The following is a 21,904-nucleotide window of genomic DNA, read 5'->3' on the forward strand; positions in this document are numbered from 1 at the left end:
AGGGAAAAATACCAAGAAATGAAATGTTCCAAATATGTTGTTGATTAAAAGCTTTCTTAAAAGCTGGAAAAGCAAATTGCCAAAATAGCTTTTTTTAAAAAAAAAATCTCATTCTTTTGTGTATCTATAAATATCTCATTGCGAACTGCCTTTACTGTTCAGACTGCATTACTTTACTTCATTGTGGCAGACAGCTAAAGTATCATTATTTAAACTCATGGCACTCAATTTAATAATGGCATATCCATGGCACATCTTGAAATAACATTCAAGTCTGGTTCTTTTTCCGGTTTCATTTCAGAATCCAGACCCTTTCTTTCTTAGAAGTCAAAATTGCTGCCAAGTTCACTCTTTGAGCTCCTGTCAATCTAAAGACATGACTTTTAACACATTAAAAGGCAAAGAAACAGTGAGCAACGGGACATCTAAAAATTAGCACACAACCAAGATTACCAAATAGAAAGGCAGATTAGTTTGAATGGCTATTTGATTTAAGCACCTTCATCTTGGCAAATACAATTATTCAGCAGCCCACTGAGCATGATGGCCTCCATATTTAGGAGCCTTTCTTGATTTAATGAGGAAAAGCATGACGAGAAACAGAGTTTGCAATTAGCATTTTGAAAAATACTGGCAGGAGCCTGAGAAGAGAAGAATGTGGGGGATCTATAGCCATGTGCCTCAATCTTGGCAACTTTAAGATGTGTGGAATTCAGTTCCCACAATTCCCTAGCCAGGACTGCTGGGAGTTGAAATCCATACAACGTAAAGATGGCAAGATTGGGAAGCAATGATCTATAGATTCAACTTTAGAAAGGGTGCAGAGAGGAGCAACGGAGATGATTAGGGGAGGCTAAAGCATAAGAAGAATGGTTGCAGGAATTATGTCTAGTCTAATGAAAAGAAGGATTAGGGGTGGCATGATTGCAGTCTTCCAATATTTGAGGGGCTGCCATAAAGAGGGGGAGTCAACCTATTCACCGAAGCACATGAAGGTAGGACAAGAAACAATGGACGGAAACTTGTCAAGGAGAGAAGCAACCTAGAAATTTCCTGACAGTGAGGACAATTAATCAGTGGAACGACTTGCCTCCAGAAGTTGTGAATGCTTCAACACTGGAGGTTTTTAAGAAGAGACTGGACAGCCATTTGCTTGCTTGGATAGGAGTTGCACCAGAATGCCGCCAAGGTTCCTTCCAGCTCTTCTGTTATTCTGTTATTAATTCTAATAGAACTAATGTTTTCTAAGTCATACTGTATTTGTATGATCAGTGGAGGCCTTTGGGATAGGATAAAAATGAATTACAAAGGGGCAGGGCTTTCAATTTTGTGGTTGCCATTTTGTCCCCTTTATCTTTCCTCATTATAAATGCCTTTGGGCATTTATACAGATATTATCTCCATTTTTTTTCATCTTCAGAAGCGTAGTGCAAGTGCCACCTCACAAAACCCCTGAAAGTCCTTTCCTGAATGGATCTTCACCTCCGTCATGTTTGCCATGTGGCTCTTAACACGTCATGCCAGGCTTGATGTTGTTATTCCCTTTTGCTTTAACTTACTGAGTAGGTACTGCAGCAAGCAGACTCCCTTTTCTCTCTTTGAGCAACTCAGATTGCATCCATTAACACAAAAATATGGGGTAATCTTTTTGTGTGGCATTAGTTGTGATTGAAGCACTAATACATAGAGGAACAAATAACGAGGAGACGTGTTTGCCACAGGGGAAGACTGTTTTGTCATAATATGCCAATTCAGCAACCCACGCGTTCCTCATACTTGCCACCTCCACCTTTCCTATGTCTCAGAGAGAGATCTTCCGACAAATCATGTGGAGCAAATTACTTTTACAACGTTGTGCTGTCTGACTTCCTCCCACTGGCAAAGCGTTGTCAAACTGAGCAATCTCTTCTCAGCCCTGCTTTCATAAAAATAGGATTGCATATCTGTGATCAGCCAACAGCATGTCTCAAATCATTGATTGAAGACAGGGTTTGAGATGCCTTCAGGTCAGCATTAACTCCTGGCAAATGCCTACTCTAGTCCCTGCAGTATTCTTGGCAAGATTTTGGAAATGGTTTGCCAGTGGCTCCTTCCTGGGAGAGCGGAGAGAAAGGGATTGGCCCAAGGTCACCTGGCTGGCTTCAGATGGGACTAAAACTCACAATCTCCTGGTTTCTAGCTTGGCACCTCAGCCACTACCTAAAACTGCCTCTTGTGTTTCAGTCTTGACTCCTAGTGACTACGTGTCAACTGTCCAGTTGGTGGATCCAGAAAAAGAAACTCCTGGGACATTATTTTACCAAGAGTATAAGCTTTACTGAATAAACCAGTTGGCACAGATGAAGTAGAAGCAGCTCTGGGTTTCCCATGCAAAAGCTAGCATAGTTAATTTCCCCCTTTCCCTGTGGACCGCTCACAATCCACTACATACACCAATCACTTCTGTTCATTTTGTTATGGGAAACCAGCGAGCCACGCTAGTCCACCTACTCGATGTGTCCTTGGGTTGGGCACCCTCTCATGAAAACAGACGTTGCTCAGATGCAAAGCGGAATATAGGTGAAAGTGCAATTCAGTCTTGACACTACATGGATAAGACCTGTAGTTTTCTTGGCAAGATTTCGGAAGTGGTTTGCCAGTGACTGCTTCCTGGGACTGAGAGAGGGGGACTGGTCCACAGTCACCTGCTTGGCTTTGTGCCTAAGATGGGACTAAAACTCATGATCTCCTGATTTCTAGCCTGGTGCCTCAACCACTATGCCAAACTGCCTCCTGTGTTTCAGTCTTTTGTGATTCCTAGTGGCTACAAGGATAAGTCTCTGTAGCTTTCTTGATAAGATTTTGGAAATGGTTTGCCAGTGACTGCTTCCTGGGACTGAGAGAGAGGGACTGGCCCAAGGTCCCCCAGCTGGTTTTGTGCCTAAGCTGGGATTAACACTCACAATCTCCTGATTTCTAGCCTGGTGCCTCAATCACCACACCACCCTGGCTCTCTGAAGGCGGATAGTTTGGGTGGATAGTTTAGCAGCGATACTGGTGAGGATCCAAGGAAGGAAGCATCCAGAGAACTTTGCCTACCATGGGCAAGTAGAGGTTTCCAGTCCAAAGGAAAATCCACATCTACTCTTCAGGACAAGAAGCAACGGATGGAAACTAGTCAAGGAGAGAAGCAACCTAGAACTAAGGAGAAACTTCCTGACAGTTAGAACAATTAACCAGTGGAACAACCTGCCTCCAGAGGTGGTGAATGCTCCAACACTGGAAGTTTTGAAGAGGAGACTGGACAGCCATTTGCCTGAAATGGTATAAGGTTTCCTGCCTGACCAGGGGGTTGGACTAGATGACCTCCAAGGTCCCTTCCAACTTTATTATTATTATTATTATTATTATTATTATTATTATTATTATTATTATTATTATTATTATTATTATTATTATTATTATTATTATTACTCTAGTTGGCGGTGGAACATAACAGTTGATTTACTATTTATTACACTGAAAGTCCGTTAGGTCTACAGGTAATCTTTGACTTCCAACAGTTCGTTTAGTGACTGCCCAAAGTTACAGCGGCACTGAAAAAGTGACTTAGGACCATTTTTCACACTTACAGCATCCAACGTTCATGTGGTGCTTGGCAACTGACTTACATTGATGACGGTCCCAGGGTTATGTCATCCTCTTTCGTGGCCTTCTGACAAGTAAAGTGAATGGGGAAGCCAGACTCTCTTAACAACCAGGTTACTAACTTAACAAGCGCAGCGATTCACTTAACAACTGTGGCAAGAAAGGACACCAAAAGGGGCAAAACTCATTTAGCAACAGAAATTTCGGAGTCAGTTGTGTCCTTAAGTCAAGGAATACATGCAATTCTCTGCAACTGAGACAGTAAGTGGAATTTTCCTCCAATGGGATTTTCCCATGTATTTTACCAGGAAACATAGATAGGGCAGGCTAGAAAAGTCAGTGCCCTCCTAACCATACCCAAGCACTCCAAGTTCGTTGGCAATGTCCATTTTGCTCTCTGAGTTCATGGTGACCTAACCCTAACCCTTACCACGAAAGTTAGATAGGGCAGGCTAGAAAAGTCAATGCCTTTCTATCCATACGCAAGCACTCCAAATTTGTTGGCAATGTCCATTTTGCTCTCCATGTTCATGGTGATGTATGAAACCAATAAATAAATCATCTTGAAATTGTTTTTACGATGGATTTCTGAACTTAGGAAACCATCCTGGGTTCCAATATCTCCAGGCTGGTCTTGCATTTATTACAGAGTGTTTTTTCCTTTATCCTTGCCTAGAATTCAGAGCAGAAATGTATTGATCCTTTTGTAACCTTCTGTCCCTATTAACGCGGCTTTTAATTTAAGAAGCAGCTCAGGAGTAAGTGATTTCTCCTCCCTCTCTACTTTTAAATCGATTCTTTTTTAGGGGCAGTTAAAACGGTGATTTAAAATATATTGATTTAAAATCAATTCAGCTCGCACGTACAGCTGCACAGAGTTTAAAGAGCCAGCGCCTTCACTGAATAGGCTGAACCAAAGAATTTGAGCTGACGCTTAATAAGACTCTCCTGTTTTTTTTCCTCAATTGCTTTTTTTATTCAGTTGGACGAAAGAGAACTCATTTTCAGATTTCTGTCAAAGACAATATCAGAGATTTTCCCCCGGGGGAAGCAGGGTGTTCTTACGTTTATTTAAATTTAAGAAGTGGTTTGTTAATTCTGTGTGCCTTCTTTGGTCCATCTCGTGCCTTTCTAGTTTTCGAGACACTTATTAAATCTCAAAGGAGATATCCAAAGGAATCCCTGCTATTATGGCACAGTTGACTGGGGAATTCTGGGAGCTGAAGTCCACCCATTTTAACATTGTCCAGTTATGGCATTATGGCACTTCCGCCAGGGTGGGAATCTTCAGAAAGATGAAGAGATGGGTCACTTGAAAATGATATTGTAGCTTTTCCAAGGGCCCCTTCCAAGGCCCCTTCCAACTCTGTTCTTGTGTTATCCTGCTTTTGCGGGGAGGGGGTGGAATGGGAAGAGAAAACTTTTGAGAAATTACAAGGCTGATCTCTGCAGAGCATGGACATTTCCCCTGGCCTTCCCTTTAAGAGAGAGGTTCCTCCTCTTTCATGTACATCTTTGTTTAAACAAAGAATTGGTTTCAGGAATCTACCCCAGCTGGGTCTGTTAGTCAAGATTTCCAGCTGGCAATTTGGAAGCCCAGTGCAGTGAAGGAGACGCTCAGTATAAATGCACTTAGATAAATGGCTCTGGATGGCAACTGGAAAGGTGGAGCCAAAGTCGGTACACTTCTTCAGGCCATGATTCAAAACCATCTGAATGTTTTCAAAAGTATTGTAAGCTAAAAGTAATGAGATCAAACAGCTGGTCTTTTCTTAATCTACAGACCAACAATCAAGTAAGCAATACCCCGATCAAGAAACGGCCAAAGAGCCATCAGTAAACAGCACAACCACAGAATTCCTAAGACCGCCCCCCCCACACCCACCAGACAGGCAAGAGCCCAGAATATAAACTGACAGTAAACAGCACTCCTTACTAGCGCTGGTGATGCTTCCTAGTTAGGGTAATGAAACTTCTGCAAGAAAAGAAGCAGGCTCAGAGAGCACCAAGGACCCCTCATTTTCTTAATCTGTCATCACTTTATATATACATATATACACATATATACATACATATATACATTACATATATATACATACATACATATATATATATATATATATATATATATATATATATATATATATATATATATATATATATATATATATATATATATATATATATATATATATATATATATATGTAATGTATATATGTAATGTATATATGTAATGTATATATGTAATGTATATATGTATGTATATATGTGTATATATATGTATGTATATGTATATGTATATGTATATGTATATGTATATGTATATGTATATGTATATGTATATGTATATGTATATGTATATGTATATGTATATGTATATGTATATGTGTATATATATACACACTTCTCCCAGAAGAACGAAGCTGAAGCTACCAGCCTGAGGATGACGGATGAGATTTCGTCCTTGGCGACGTTTCAACGAGGTCCCACTCGTCATCTTCAGGCTGGTGTCTTCGGTTTAACAACTGCCTAATGTGCAATAGGCCCAGGTTCGAATCTCAGAAGGGTATGGCTGACTGATGAGAACAAATGAGTTTGAAATGGCCATATCAGTCTCCCTTTAATTCTTTGTTAGCAATCCAAAAAATTTACACACACACACACACACACACACACATATATATACATACATATACATATACATATACATATACATACACACACACACACACACACACACACACACACACACACACACTGGAGAGGCTGCAGATCCTCAAGCAAAAGAAAGCAGGTTACAGAACTCTCAACCCGCTTCCCTTATGGAGAGATTTCAAGACTCAGGTAAAGGTAGAAGAGGTTTGTTTGGTTAACACATTCATCTCTGAGCATCTGCTGTCAGTGCTGTTTTGCACTGAAAGGCAAAAATGTTGCAATACATTCTACGGTGAGGCCACCTGAGCATGGAGTAGAAAACCAGAAGCCTCTTTCACAGGAACAGAAAGTTTTCAGGAAACTTGAACCCTTTAGTGAATTTAATGATGCTCTTGCTAGTGGAATGAAGCTTGAAGTTGTAGCTGCCCCCAAAGGGAAAATCGATGTAATTATCCATAAGGCCTTGGTATAATTTATCCCAGGGGTCTTCAAACTTGGCCCTTTCATGACTTGTGGACTTCAACTCCCAGAATTCCTCAGCCAGTGTGCCTGGGAGTTGAAGTCCACAAGTCATAAAAGGACCAAGTTTGAAGACCCCTGATTTAACCCTTCTAACTCAACAGTTCAAACTGGGGAAATCAGGGGAGAAGAAGGAGTGTTCCTGGAGGGGTGGGTATGTGGATCAAGAAAATCAAGATGGCACCCATAACCATCCAATCCAACCCCCATCTTTTTAAAGATGCATCAAAAACTCAGTCTTGAGTCCCATGGTCACCATTTTTAATTTATTGCTCCCTTGGTGCAGACATCCTTGAAAGAAGAATTAAATGCTCCCTTTCACCCAGAACTAAGTAATTCAAATCTTTGCTTTTCTATGACGTGCCTGCTCCCTCTGTTTTACACAACAATTCTGAGAAGACAATGGACTAATTCTGAGTATGCTGGTCTCTGCTCAACAAGAGGCAAAGAATGTCAGCAGTGTGAGATGGATCTTTTAATTGTAAGCCAACATTTTTCTTATGAATCACCTGTTTGGATTAAAACTCCAAAAAATGCACCACTGAGCATTTGCAACAATAAAGATTCAGAGAACAAGCCAATAATTTTTGTTAGGACAGGTTGTCTACTTGCATGAGTTTACCCCCCCCCAAAAAAAAAAACAACAAGCTGAAGGTTAATGTCTCTTGTAAGCCTCGTGGTCAATTGTGGAGCCCAGTTGCCTATCATCTTCTTTAGATGATGAATCTGAGTGCTCCTAAATGCTGGCCATGGGGGCTGATTTACCACCGTGTAGCCACTAGAACAATTTGTACTTCGGCAATATGCTATTGTGCTTTATTCACAACAGCCAAGGTGAGTTGCCAAGGGAACTAAGCAGAGAGGCAATCCAATACATTTACAAGGTGAGACCAGAAAAGGATGTCACAGCATCAGCTCACTGAAAGGGTTTACATCACTCATGAAGATCTCTCTTGCGTGCCGTGCAATATACTGAAGGAAGCTCAAGCTTCCAAGGACAACTAGAGGTTTCTTTCTCCTTAACTTGAAATCACTAGTTGAACCCCCCCTTTGAGGATATACGCTACTCTCAGTGCTTTTTTTGTAAAAGAAAAAGGTGCCGGAACTCACACATGTCATACAACCTCCCTTGCCTAAGCTACAAGGTTCCATCCAAAAAAGGTGCCGGAACTCCGTTCTGAGCGTTCTATGAGAAAAAAAGCCCTGGCTACTCTACTGGATGCTTGAATGTCCTCATATCTGACCCAGAATAATGTGAGCATTGATTACGCATCAAGTTAACAGAATAATCAAAAGATAGAGTTGAAATGGACCTTGGGTGTCTTCTAGTCCAACCCCCTGCTGAAGCTGAAGACCCTATATCAGAGGTGTCAAACTGCCGGCCCACGGGTCAGATGTGTCATGGCAAAACCGCACTCATCCCATTGCCAGCAATGGAAAAAAAGTCACAATATGTTGTGACATGTCACATGACATTGCGAGTTTGACACCCCTGCCCTATACCATTCCAGACAAAGGGCTGTCCAGTCTCTTCTTAAAAGCCTCCAGTAATGGAGCATCCCACAACTTCTGAAGGCAAGACATTCCGCTGGTTGATTGTTCTCACTTTCAGCTTGCTAAAATGACTTGGTGTGGCATTTCTTGCTCATGGTTGGATGGGGACCAGATGAGAATGTCTATTCTGCCCAGTATCTGGAATATGGAAGTTGTTGCAGCTCTGAAACTTCAGATATTTTTGTACCCTCAGAGAATTATATGGAGTGCACCATGATTTTTGGTTCCCCATTCTTTTAAGGTGAGAACAATGTAAATGTAGGCTTCCTGCAACCCAGAAAACCCATTGGGAGCTTCATTTGATGCAAAACCTATTCAAATGTGGTTTAGTTTATTGGGTTCTTCCATCATCCTAAACCATGTTCTTCCTAGCAGCACCAAAAGATTATCCATTTATTCCTGGTCCAGTCAACCTGATATACAGCATGTACAAGACTTTATTTAAGACTTGGTTAGACCTATTTTATTTAGGCTGCGGGAAAAACAGATGTCCCCTGGTGGACATAAAGAGAAACAGGAAACTCTTTACTGCCATCCAATGGCCGCCAATATTTTTGCAGTCCAATTATGGAACAACAAAGAAGTGGTTCAATGAATCAAATATCAATGGTTTTTCTTCTCTGCTCCACCACTCCCAACTGAACTTTCAATCCAGCCCCTCGTAGTAGTTTATTTATTTATTTAGACACTGTATGGTCTAATTACTTAAGGTGTGAAGCGAGGCCGTTTTTAGCTATCTACTGTAAAGTTAGCATTTGTTACTATTCTTGACTGCACCATGTGTCACATATTCCCACACTAGGTGAATATTTAGTAAGGTCACAAGGGTTGAGCGTGCCCTTATCAAACACGTTCCTTGGAAACTTGGCAGGAATTTCCACTCTAAAAAGACTCCTGATATGTTGCTTTGGTTACGTACTGTTGTTGGGCCTTGCTTTTCTCCTCCCCCTCTCCCCCGTGCTATTTTTGTCCGTGTAATTTCTCTGAACTGCTGTTTTTTTTAATAAATTGAATCATATAGGACAGCGTTCAAGGTTTATACCTTACAATGAAAGGCATCCAACCTATTTTAATGGCTCTGGCATGAATTGACATTTGCATTTTTTTGCATTAGGTGGCATTGTGTAGGTTCCTAGAAGCTTTCTCCATTCATGCTTCCAGGTAATCTTCCCTTGAGAGGGAAATCTCCAACTTTATAATCTGAGGATTAATTGGTGACGGTGGCGAGGTGAAAGCTGAGTTTGGACAAGAAAAGGGCCTGAAGTGAGGACTCATAGGAAGTTATGACAAGGAGCATTTTCTTACCTGTAGAACTTCTTTTGATGTAAAGACCAGATCAGGGATGGGATAGCTAAAGTCTACATTCTGCTGGTGGGTGGCCATGTGTCAGGCTTCCTACTCACTTTATACTGTATGTTATGACAGATCTCAACAGCCACACAGCCATTCTTTTAATTTAAAAAGATAATGAAAGCCAGCGTGCTGCAAAGTGTCAACTTCCGATGTCCTCTTTATTTCTCAGGGTGCCTGTGGGTTACTCATGGGTTCCTCACAGGTATGCTTGGAAATGCTCCAATGCTTTGAAAGTGGACCCATTGATCCGGAAAGCACTGAAATGTCACTCATGGTTTTGGCAGGAATATCCTTACAGTGTTAGGAGGCTTCTGGTAAATGGCCATTTGATGATTGGCCACCACCATGATATCCATTCTGGGACTTAACATTGCCTCTCCATAGCAGACATTTCATCAGAATGCTCATGGCACAATATCAATGTTTCCAGTGCGCTGACAGTTCCAAAACCTTGCCTTACTCTGCATGAGACCTTCCATTTTATACCTGTGGGAATCATGAAAATGATGGTACTAAGATGTGCAGCCTGAACACTTATTAGTTGCCTAGTAACTGCAGCCATTTCACTATTTCTCCAGAAAGCTAACCACTAGATAATTCCAAGCTATTTTTGATGATATATGAGAGAGAGAGAGAGAGAGAGAGAGAGAGAGAGAGAGAGAGAGAGAGAGAGAGAGAGAGAGAGAGAACCATTAGATGATTCCAAGCTATTTTTGATGATAGATGTGATAGATGAGAGAGAGAGAGAGAGAGAGAGAACAACTTACTCCAAGCTACTTTTGACAATAGATAAGATAGACGATAGATAGTAGATAGATAGATAGACAGACAGACAGACAGACAGACAGACAGACAGACAGATGATAGAGAGAACCACTAGATCAGAGGTCCCTGACCTTTTGGGCACCAGGGAACGGTTCCATGGAGAAAGGTTTTTCCAAGGACCAGAGAATGCGTGGTTTTGTGTGCTGCCTGCATCCCATGGATGGGGCTTTGCTTGTTTCTGCAGACCGGTTGTTGGCATGCCTGGTACCAGTGCATGGATCAGGGGTTGGGGACCCTTGCGCTAGATGATTCCAAGCTACTTTTGACAATAGAAGAGCTAGATGATAGACAGATGATAGATAGATAGACAGATAGAGATAGATAGATAGATAGATAGATAGATAGATAGATAGATAGATAGATAGATAGATAGATAGATAGATAGATAGTAGAAAGAAATAGAGATAGAGATAGAGAATTAAGTGAGCCAGATCAGTACACTGACAATGCATTTTGTGGCATAGTAAGAGGCACTGGTGTACTCTTCTTATTTAAACTTCAAGAATTCCCAGGGTCCTCTGTACAGTTATCTTTACTGTCGGCGGGGCCATTGTCTTTCTATCTGCTTTGATTTCAAGTGGTGATGTCAACACTCCCAAACCAAAATAAGCTACCTCAACTACCCAACAGAGCTGAGACACTCTTAGGCTTAGGGAAAGAGCTTTTTATAGCCACCCCTTTGATTGGAGATACATCAACGGCTAGCTATTTTTGACATAACCCTCCCCCCAACTCCCCCCCGGGACTTTTGTGACCCTTGCCCTATGACATATTTTCACACACATACCCTGGGATCTTCTGCTGAAAATTAATTTTGGAGGCAAATCCCACCCCTCTCTAGTTCAGGGGCTTTAGACTTTGCAGATTAAGAGGACCCGTTACAGATTGGAGGTGAAGGATTTTTATAGAAGGGGCAAGAATAACGCTTGGTTGTAAGAAATGTGTGCTCAGCTAAAACAAAACCCAGGATGATGATGATGATGATGATGATGATGATGATGATGATGATGATGATTTTAAGGGTATTTCAACAATCCTTTCAAACGCTGGTAAAGGAAATTCTCTTGAAGAGAGAGTCAGTTGTAAGTTAAAATAGAGGAAACTGGCAGGGGTCGATGAGACTAAATGACACTTCTTGTGAATTATGGTTGCCCCATACATCAATGGTAGGAGGGGCAAAAGAAAAAAAAGAGAGAAGTTACTCAAGATGTTAAAGACAGAGTTTGAGAGATGTGCCATTTAACCAATTCTAGAAAAGCTCATATTTTCTACTACAGCAGTGTATGGTATTTTTTATTAAACCAGGGACTACTTATAAGTTTAATATGTAAGGTAGATCTTTCTTATATGTTTGTTTTCTTCTTATTTTTTTTTCTCGTTTCTTGGTTGTTGTTTTTAAAAAATATTTTTAACTTTAAGGATTCTTTACTTTAACTTTGTTATTTTCATGTATCTTGATATTTTGGCCATATTTTATACTCTTCTGAAATACATTCAAAGCCAGCATAAGTGACACCTCTGATACAAGAGAGGCATTTCAATACCTTGCAAGCAGATTTATTTTGTTTGTAAAATGGTGCGGTAAGCTATGTCACATCTGTCTCTGAAACTAACATTGTGCAAACGAGAGGTGTCATCTTTTGACCTAGTACAGGGGAAGGCAACCTCGGCTCTTTTATGACTCATGGACTTCAACTCCCAGAATTCCTGAGTCAGCTGACTCAGGAATTCTGGGAGTTGAAGTCCATGAGTCATAAAAGAGCCGAGGTTGCCTACTCCTGACCTAGTAATGTAGACAGAAAGAATGGCTACCGAATGGGTGGGAAAGATTGGCGGACGTGAAAAGGTCCTCCTCTTGAAGAAATCATCATGTTATTAAAAGAAAGTTGGGTGAGACAATCTGCTAATTGCTTATGTGGATTGCATTATTAGATACTTTGGTGATGTCATATCCAGTTGACGTTATGAGTCTTTAATATTTGTTCTGCTCTGGCTAAGACACATAATCAAGTTTTTTTTTCTCCCAATGGAAAACAATTCTTTGCTAGTAAATCTATTGTAGCAAAGTCTGGTCAAGTGGTTAAGGAAATCAGGAGACTAGGAGTTCTAGTCCCACCTTTAGGCATGAAAGCCGAGTGGGTGACTTTGGACAATTTGTTTCTTTATTTTCTTTATATATATTTGTAGGTCGCCTTTATTACTTTTACAAATAATTCACGGTGGCAAACATATCCAGCATGTCTTCCTCCTCCTATTTTCCCCATAACAACAACAACAACCCTGTGAGGTGAGTTGGGCTGAGAGAAAGTGACTGGCTCAAAGTCACCCAAGCTTTTCTAGCTTGGTGCCTTAACCACTTGCCCAAACTGGCTCTCAGTTCAACTCAACTCACAAAGGGTTAGGGGCAGGATTAGGAATAAGGTCTGCACCTCCCTCAGACACAACACACACTGTTGGGTAACCCTGGTTACCCAACCCTGGATGTTGGATACTAAATAATCCTAACCAGCCTGGCTGATGACAGTATAATTGTCAGAAATAGCCAATTCTGGCAATGCTCTCGTTTTACTTTGGCAATTGTGAATGTATCCATCACAGGGCTTACGCTGCATCTGACAAGCAAAACACAGGTTTATAATCAGTAATCTGCATCCATTTTCCATGTAAAATGAAAGTGATTAAGTGGTCAAGAGAACGTTTGCTCACCTGCAAATTATCACAGAGCTGGAATCTTACTGTCAGATCACATGGTTTCCCTTCAATTATTACTCACATAGAGTCCCCAGCAATCTTTCCAATTATCCGCTTGAACAGGATCCTTGGCAAAATGCCGCAGCTTTCTTAGTTACTGGGAAATTCTGCACAGAGACCTATTCCGCGCACTCTTTATATTTAAATCATTCTTGGAGCAAGAACAGTTGGCCCCCTGCATAAGTGTTACTATAAATTGTTCTGTTCCATTTTCTTGTTGACTTTAGAGCAAGTACTTAAGAGGAAGCTTGCATCTTCAGTAATAGAGATGGCTTGGTCCAAGAGGAAAATCGGGAAGGAGTCAAGACCTCTGGTGCTGAAAAGAAACACAAAACTACAGTATAAACCACAGGGATGCACAGTGTTCCTTCCTCAGAAGTTATATTTCAGACACTTCAACATTATAACCATACCTCCACGACCTTACACCATTGGCTTGTTTGAGAGCTGAGCTAATTTATTGCTGGATCAGCTCTGATGTATTGAAACTGCAAAGCAGCTAGTTTTTTCTTGGTTGTCATACCTTAAAGCAGTGTTTTTCCAACTTGGCAGTTTGTCCACATATCTGCCAAGTTGCCAAGTTGGAAAAATACTGCTGTAGAGCTTTTGGCTGGCCGGGTCTGCCCTACCATAAATTGTGCCTTCAGCCACCGTAACAAATGTTTAAGGAAAAGATGGGTTGGTGAGTTTGCAACTTCCCTTTCCACAGCCCACTGGAATATTATAATTACTTCCATTATCATCATGTTATTTCTTCTGTTCACGCATGCCTGATTCTCAGAGACTGCTTGGATAAGTCCCTGTAGTTTTCTTGGCAAGGTTTTTCAGAAGCGGTTTGCCATTGCCTCTTTCCTAGGGCTGATAGAAAGTGACTGGCCCAAGGTCACCCAGATGGCTCTGTGCCCAAAGGTGGGGCTAGAACTCATGGTTTCCTGGTTTCTAGTGTGATGCTTTAACCCCTGTACCAATCTGGCTCTCCTTATCATGACTTTTGTTGAATAGAATATCGTGGGCTAATCAAGTAGGTGTTGAGTCCGATGGTTTGGACCATTGACAAAAACTTAAGAGGCACGAAGGCGTGATTGTAAATGTGTGCTGTTCCAAGAAGAGAAGCCTTGCAAAATTAATGGCGTCAAGTCCAGTAAATTTTAACTTTCCAAATTCCTGGTTTAGCATTGCATTATGAGTTCAAGTTACAGTTGGCATAACAATGAATGTTTCGCTCCATAATCTTGCAAGCTCAATTTGTTAATCACAATATTTTATTTTCTCCAGATGTTTTTTTTTCTTTTCGGTAACAGTAATATTTATTGTATTCTATTCTGAGTAGCTGTCAGTATGAATTCATAAAACACACAAAATTTTATTGCCCTCATTTTTCTAAACCTTCCCAGCCTTAAAATCCCAATTGTGTTCGCAAACAATGAAGCTGAATATCTGGATTTCAGTGGATGATGTTTGTAGTTTCCTCATGGAATTCCTTCCTTCCTTCCTTCCATCCATCCATCCATCCATCCATCCATCCATCCATCCATCCATCCATCCATCACATTTCTCCCCCACCCATCTCACCTAAGTACAGTAATTCTGGGTGGCTTACCAAAAAAATACTACTACTCTGAACAATTTTATTACAGCCACTAATGAGATATGTTACAGTTTTATCTTACTTTTACCTAATCAGTATTTAGCATTATTTGAAATATGTTCAATTTCAGCTCTGATAATATTGCTTTGCAACTTTTACCCTGAGCTGTAATATTTGCTCTCTTAATTTGTTTTTAAGTTATTTCCAATTTCAACAGTGACCATGGTAGATTTTGATCTGCTTTTTCTTCATTATCACGCATATAATGGGCATGCAGTGGCTTGGTTTTCTAGCAGTATAATCTTACTCCCTTTTATTTATTATTCCCACAAATGCAAGCATATATTGTACATATAAGGATAATTCTGCATTTGATTTGTAGGCTGTAATACAAAGACACATTTGGAAAATAATTAGTTTAATGATTATTAGTTTTAATTCAGTGGAAGTGCAATGAAATCAAATTTAGTTTTTGTCTTAGTTGCACTAGCAGCTTTCTGGAGCATGGATCCAAGCGATGACCTTCGTTCTGAAAAAATTGTAAATTCTTTTTGGGGATTTTTGGCAAATAAATGGTTGGGAAAAGTTTCACTCCTTAACACCTACTCTCAAATTTCCCGGGCTGTATGGACGCCACGCTTTTTTTCCCCATGCTATACTTTTAACTGATCATAATGAGATGAGATATAGTTCTTAAATGGTCCATTGCTTCTAAATATAGGCGTCTTCCCTCTCCAGAATGAATGTATCTAATCACAAACCCTTACTGTGTTCAAAAATAGCTTATAATGAGTTGGGTTAGCAAATGTAAAGATGATACCGACACTGAAAAAGGAAAAGTAATCCTCCTTCATTTATGATTAATGATTTTCCAAAGAGAGAGAGAGAGAGAGAGAATTGAAATAGCATTAAACAAAAGGTTGGAGGAAATAGCCATTCCTTCCAGTTTGTAGCTGAGTGGAAATCTAAGCCTATCCAATTACTTTTTAAATAGATAATTCAGATGCAGTGAGTGCAGCCACAAAAGTGGAAATAGAAGCAGTATTGATATCCACAAAGAATAAAGTTATATCCATCTCAGGTCTCTAAATACTGATGGTTAGAAGTGGTCCAGCCTTGCAGACGTTCAAAGGAAGTCCACTACATGAACTCCAAAATATCTTGAAGGAAACACTCAAAGGGCAGAAATGTTTCAAAAACAAGTCAGTGAGGATTGAGCATGTCCAGAAAGTACGAGATAGCTACAGGAGAATATCCATCAAACAACAGGAGTGTACTTTACGTATTAACAGTTTGTTGTAGATCCCACGGACCTACACCTTCATATTGGTCACTTCTTTATCCAGTTTCTGTGACACTTTCATTTCGCCAAGTGAATCTGGGTGGTGAACAACATTTTAGGTTATTGTCATTAAGTGGAGCGTGGAATGTGTCCGTGCACGCCTTGAGGGCTCCAGATACAAACCCTGGTCTTGAGAGCCAGAAGAAAGGCCAGCTGGGCCCTGCCACCCTGATATCCAGAGGGAAAATGGTCCATAAGGTGGGGATTGCAGCAGGAAAGGCACCACAAACTGGCATTCCTTTGCCAACCCAAAGTATGTCCATCCTTGCCTAATTGAATTGGACAGGTAGAAGTAACTATAAAGAGATGGTCCCTCGAGCAACCCTGTCTAAGCCATGAAGATCTGTAAAGATGATAACTAGCATCTTGAATTGCACCCAGAACCATGCTGGCAATGAATGCATCTCACAGAGTAAAGCAGTTGCATGTCTGTGGAGATTCTCAATCATGATTACATCCAAAGGTACTTTCTTGGTTTTTTTTTCCTTGAAGACATTTTGCTTCTCATCCTTCATTCTTCAGAGCTGAAGAAGCTTCTTGGATTAGAAGCGAAACATCTTCAAGGAAGAATCCCAAGAAAGTCCCCCAGTTGCCTTTTGGAAAGGCACCTTGGGACAGAGGAGTTGCATGCATGCCATGTACTACAATTTGTCCGTCAACAAGTACAATATTGTGTTTTCTAGTGGATTTTGATTTTGGTTTAGCCATTCCAGATTTTAAGCTGTGGATGAGAACAAGGATGGACAATCTGAAGTCCAAAGTTTTGACTTTGACTACATCTGCAGAGACTGTTGCCTGCAAAAAAAATATCACTGTGGTTTTTTTTATTATTATTCCTGTGGCTTCTTTTCCAGGGTTATGTGACTCTCCTTTGCAATATTAGGAAGAGTCACACATTTCCCTTCCAATCTGAAGTGCTAGCCAGCCATAAGAGATAGTAGCACAGAGGTGTGATATTAAACTAACATGTGCCAATTTACCTGACATTAGAACCCCTTTCAGCCAAGGCTCTGGCGATATGCAATGGTCCTGTTCTTTTATTGGTGAGCAAATCAAAACCCTCAAATTCTTCCATCTTTTAAAACATTTTCTGTGGAAACCCATTATCTGAGTAAAAGCAAGTCCAATTTTATTCTCTCTCTGTCCAACAGTGAAAATAAGCCAAGTTTCCTAGCTGGATTGGAACTGATTGGAGATTAACTTCATGAGTTTGATTAATTAGAGTTGAAATGTCCTACGAGTGCTAGAATTTTCCATCAATGTTTCTGGATATGGGAACAGGTTTCCTTCCCTGTCAATCATAACCTTTCCTTATCTTTTTTGCATTCTGGTCTGCTCTTTCTCTCCCATCCCAGTCATTAGGAAGGATTTTAGTTGTCGTAAATGAACAATTAACGATTTAATCTATTATTATTATTGTCTAATACAAATCCCATGAACTAATTTTAAACAGCAGCATACGCATAGATTAAAATAGCCTTTTGGTTTGGTAAACTTCCTGAAGTGACTTTTCAGTATCTTAGAAAACTTCCCTTTTTTTCCTTTTTTTGCCCTTTTGCAAAAACAGAAAAATCAGTAAACAGAGCAGAACGGAGGGCTGTTCATTTTGAGGCAGGACATTTTTCCAGCTTGCTTTCCAACAGAATTACCTTCTGTTTGCTTCCCCTTTTCATTGGCAGGATGAATAAAAGATGAATCAGCAGGGAGAACCATCGGAAGTCCTCATTAGGAGCCAGAAATAAAAACAGCAAGAGAAGGTCTGCGGAAAAGCTGGAAGGAGAATCCATTTTAAATTGTATTACATTAAGTGAGCAGTGTGACTTAGGAGGTGCTTTTCTGGCAATACCTTCAGGATAGCCATTTAGAATGGAAAAAGTCATGATCATAATAGAATGGGGAGAACCCAGGAACCAAGTGCATTAAGGAACCAATTTTTTTTTCCAAAAGTGGTTTGACATTGCATCCTTCCTAGGGTTGAGAAAAAGTGACTGGCCCAAGGTCACTCGGTTGGATCTGTGCCCAAGGCAGGATTAGAACGCACAGTCTCTCTAGCCTGGTTTCTAACCTGATGCCTTCACTACTATTACACCAAGCTGGCTTAGACCTAGTGTAATTAAGGCAGAGTTACACTACCTCTCTTTCTCACATCCCCCCCTCTGCCCCCCCCTCAATCCCTCCTCTACTTCCCTTAACTGTCTTGTCCCTGGTCTGTTAGGCATGTCTTCTGGAGTCAGTGGGAGTGGGGTAGACAAGCAGAGAATATTCTTAGAGATGCAGCGGGCAGCGTGTTTTCAAAGCCCAAGTGCTCAAGATTATAACTTAAATAACTTACGACATATTGGTTCAACTCTGGGTAATATGACTGCTCTGTTTTAATTTCTCCTTTGTGTAATTTATTCCATTTTTGCAATACAGTGTCTTCTCACTAAATGTCAAACAAAATCTGTAGTGAAAGCTGTGCCCCAAAATAAAACAAAATATTTTTAAACTCGCCGTGCGGGGAACATTTTGTTTTGCACGTTGACCTTATGCTGTCTATCCCCCTTTCTCTCTCTCTCTCTCTGCAGATTCTTTATTCTAGCTGCAGCTCCCCAACCCTGGGAAGGAGATACGAAACTCTAATGGACTGGACTGAGTTAATCCGAAGAAGTTCTGCTAGCCAACAATGTCCTTTACTACCCACACAGTCAATTGTGTATTTCCTTTTGGACAAATACGGAATTTTGCAAAAGGCATCTCAGCAGCTGGCATTGGCAGGCCTGAAAGGGAAACAGGTTACACCTTGACTTACAACAGCTTGTTTAGTGACTGTTCAAAGTTACAACAGCCCTGGGAAAAAGTGATTTGGGACCATTTTTCACACTTACGTCCATTGCAGCATCCCCGTGGTCACGTGATCCAAATTCAGAGGCCTGGCAACTGATTCATATTTTTAGGACGGTTGCAGTGTCCCGGGGTCATGTGATCCCCTTTTGCGACCTTCTGATAGGCAAAGTCAAAGGGGATGCCAGATTCACTTAAGAACTGTGTTACTGTCTTAACAACTGCAGTGATTCCCTTAACAACTGTGGCAAGAACGGTCGTACAATGGGACAAAACTCACTTAACAACTGTCTTGCTTAACAACGTAAATCTTGGGTTCAGTTGTGGTTTGTAAGTATTAGTTGTTAACTTTATTTTGATTACTTTTGTAACTTTTGGGGAGAGGTGATTGTAGAATTTCCTTCCTCGGGAGCTAAAGCAAATGTAGCCTGGAGCCTACTTCATTCGATTTTGGGAAAAGGCAAGTAAGTGCTACTCCAAATTTTACCCCTGCTAACAATTTTACCAGTTTCCAGCACCACCAACCTGAAAATTTGCTCAAATTTATGATGCAACAGCCACTCATCCAACTGAGAGTTTTTATTAAAGTTCATTTGAGCAGTTTCGTTCAAAGATCAGAGTGCTCGCTTGCTATGTTGGTTGTCCAGATTTTCAATGTTCAGGTTTGCTTTGTGGTATCTTATTGAATAAAACCACCTGGCTGACTTCAGGTCATGAAGTGAGCCACACTGTAACTTGATCCAGGGCCTTTGGATTAAGATGGAAGTGCCTGGATTGACACAGCATGCTAAATAATGAGCGATGCTTTACAAGCCACATTGATGTGCTAAGGCTAAGCCAAACTTGAGTGAGCTCTAATAAAGCTTAGCACGATGTAGGACTCTAGAAATGTGTTTATCCAATGCCCTGCTTAAGACTACAGTCTCCTCCTTCAGTGACTGTGGCAATCAGTTGCAGATTATGGATTCTGGCTGTTTTGCATCTTCTTGCTTCTTCATCTCTTTTGCTTCCTGCTCACAAAAGATGCCTGCTCTCTTGCCGCATCCATGATCTATGGTTCTTAAGTTCTTAATTGAGAACTTAATTCTAAATTATTAATTAGTGGAGCCACACTGTCACGGGGGATTCTGCAAGGTGAAAGATATAGTTTTCGCAAGTAATGAGTAGCCCTCAAGACACCAAAGCATTGGCTGATCTTGTTTAAGTTCAGTTGAATCAGGACTGGTTAGTACTTAGATAAGAGGTAGCAGAAAATATTAGAACTGTAGATTAGACAAGCCCAGTGTTCCTCAACCTTGGCAGCTAGAAGATGTTTGGACTTCGGCTCCCAGAATTCTCCAGTTAGCATTGCTTTTGCTGGGAGTTGAAGTCCACGCATCTTCACGTTGCCAAGTGTAAGAACCATTGGACTAAGAAGTTGGAAAAAAACATCCTGGAAGAATTCAGTGGCCAATAATTTCTGCCTTGCTGCTGCACATTACCAGATCATTGGAAGCTGAGCATAAGCCGAAGGGGATGCTACCTTTTTAAGGAAAAGTTAGGACTTTTTGCAGTCTTGGCTGATCCCCATGGGAGGAAGTGGAAAAAATAAAAATAAAAACTCTACAAAGGTTGCAGCTATTCCAGTTGTGTAAAGAGTCCCTTTGCAAAAGCAGAAGAGGAGCTCATGTTATTTTAGGCACTGCTTATTTTAAAATTGGTCAAGCTAAGAGTGAAAAACAAACACGGCTGGTCAATTGGTACTGTTTACAACCAGAATTTACTCAAGCAAAAAAAGGGTTGCATAAGATGAAACATTCATAAACTGAGCGTATTGAATTGCCAGGGGGAAAAATGGTCCAAACTAGAAGAAGAAACAAGAAAATAAACATTTGCACTTACCAGCATTCTACAACATTGCTTTGTTCTGATTTCTTCCTCCAAATATTTGGTTACATGTATTCAAGATGGGATCAGACCTCCGATCCTTCCGTCGCGGGTTGAAGACCCATTTATTTGAACTAGCGGGTCTGGCCTGATGGGGGTATATGGGTTTTTATAGGCTTGTTATTTTTTATCATTCTTGTTTTAACTTGGGCATTGATTTAATTGTTTTTTAATTTTTGTATTGTTATTTATACATGCCCTGTGAACCGCCCTGAGTCCCTTTGGGAGAAGGGCGGTATAGAAATCTCAATAAATTAAATTAAATTAAATCTGTTTCTCTTGGAGCTTTAGCACATTTAGGAACCTGGAATATGGATGTACAGCAGCATGAGCTTCTCACCATTTAACTTGCAAACGTTTGGCCTAGAACTGGAAGGGAAAAATAAATTGGTTCCAAAGAAAGCTTGTCTTAGCTACCGTTGCCTGAGATTTTACCATGCCAAAATCAAGAGTGACATCTTGCGGCAGATCCTTGCTATGCCTTTTTCAAGTTTGCTCACAGAGCAAATTTTGTGAGGGTTTGGGGTTGGATGCCAGATTGACCTCTCTCTGTCTAGGTAGCATCAGGATGGCTCTGAATCTTGGGACTGTTATGGAAGTCCAATGTATCTATGTTCTTCTGGTGGAGCCCAACAGAACCAGGCTGATTCCTGATCTATGTTATAAACTGTTGGACCTGATATACCCTTTGCTAGCGGAACTTCTCTTGAAAAGTCCCACTAACCTCCATTTGAACAGAAGAGAACAAGCTGTCTCCAAATATTAATTCTTAGAGGTTGAAGATGGGAACCAAGCCAATGAAAAAACAAACAGTTCTTGGCTGAATGTTAGGAGAAACATCTTACAAGTGAGCCTTGAGGGCATGACTTGCTGCTACCATAAAATGATTTTCTGTCATTAGAATGTCTAAATAAAAGCTGGGGAGACAATCCTTCAAGAA

At 40.6% G+C, this 21,904-nt stretch overlaps 1 long non-coding RNA gene across 1 annotated transcript; it reads right to left on the reverse strand.

Moving 5' to 3' along the window:
- Positions 1 to 12,375: 12,375 nt before the first annotated feature.
- Positions 12,376 to 20,992, reverse strand: LOC308672569. The gene is made up of 3 exons (XR_014027452.1): positions 20,920 to 20,992; positions 17,865 to 17,985; positions 12,376 to 13,601 (listed from the first exon to the last, which is right to left on the reverse strand). It is a non-coding gene; the product is annotated as an uncharacterized lncRNA (long non-coding RNA).
- Between the last annotated feature and the right edge of the window lie 912 nt (positions 20,993 to 21,904).

The sequence above is a fragment of the Vipera berus genome, assembly GCF_964194415.1.
Source record: "Vipera berus genome assembly, chromosome: 10".
Lineage (NCBI taxonomy): Eukaryota > Metazoa > Chordata > Lepidosauria > Squamata > Viperidae > Vipera > Vipera berus.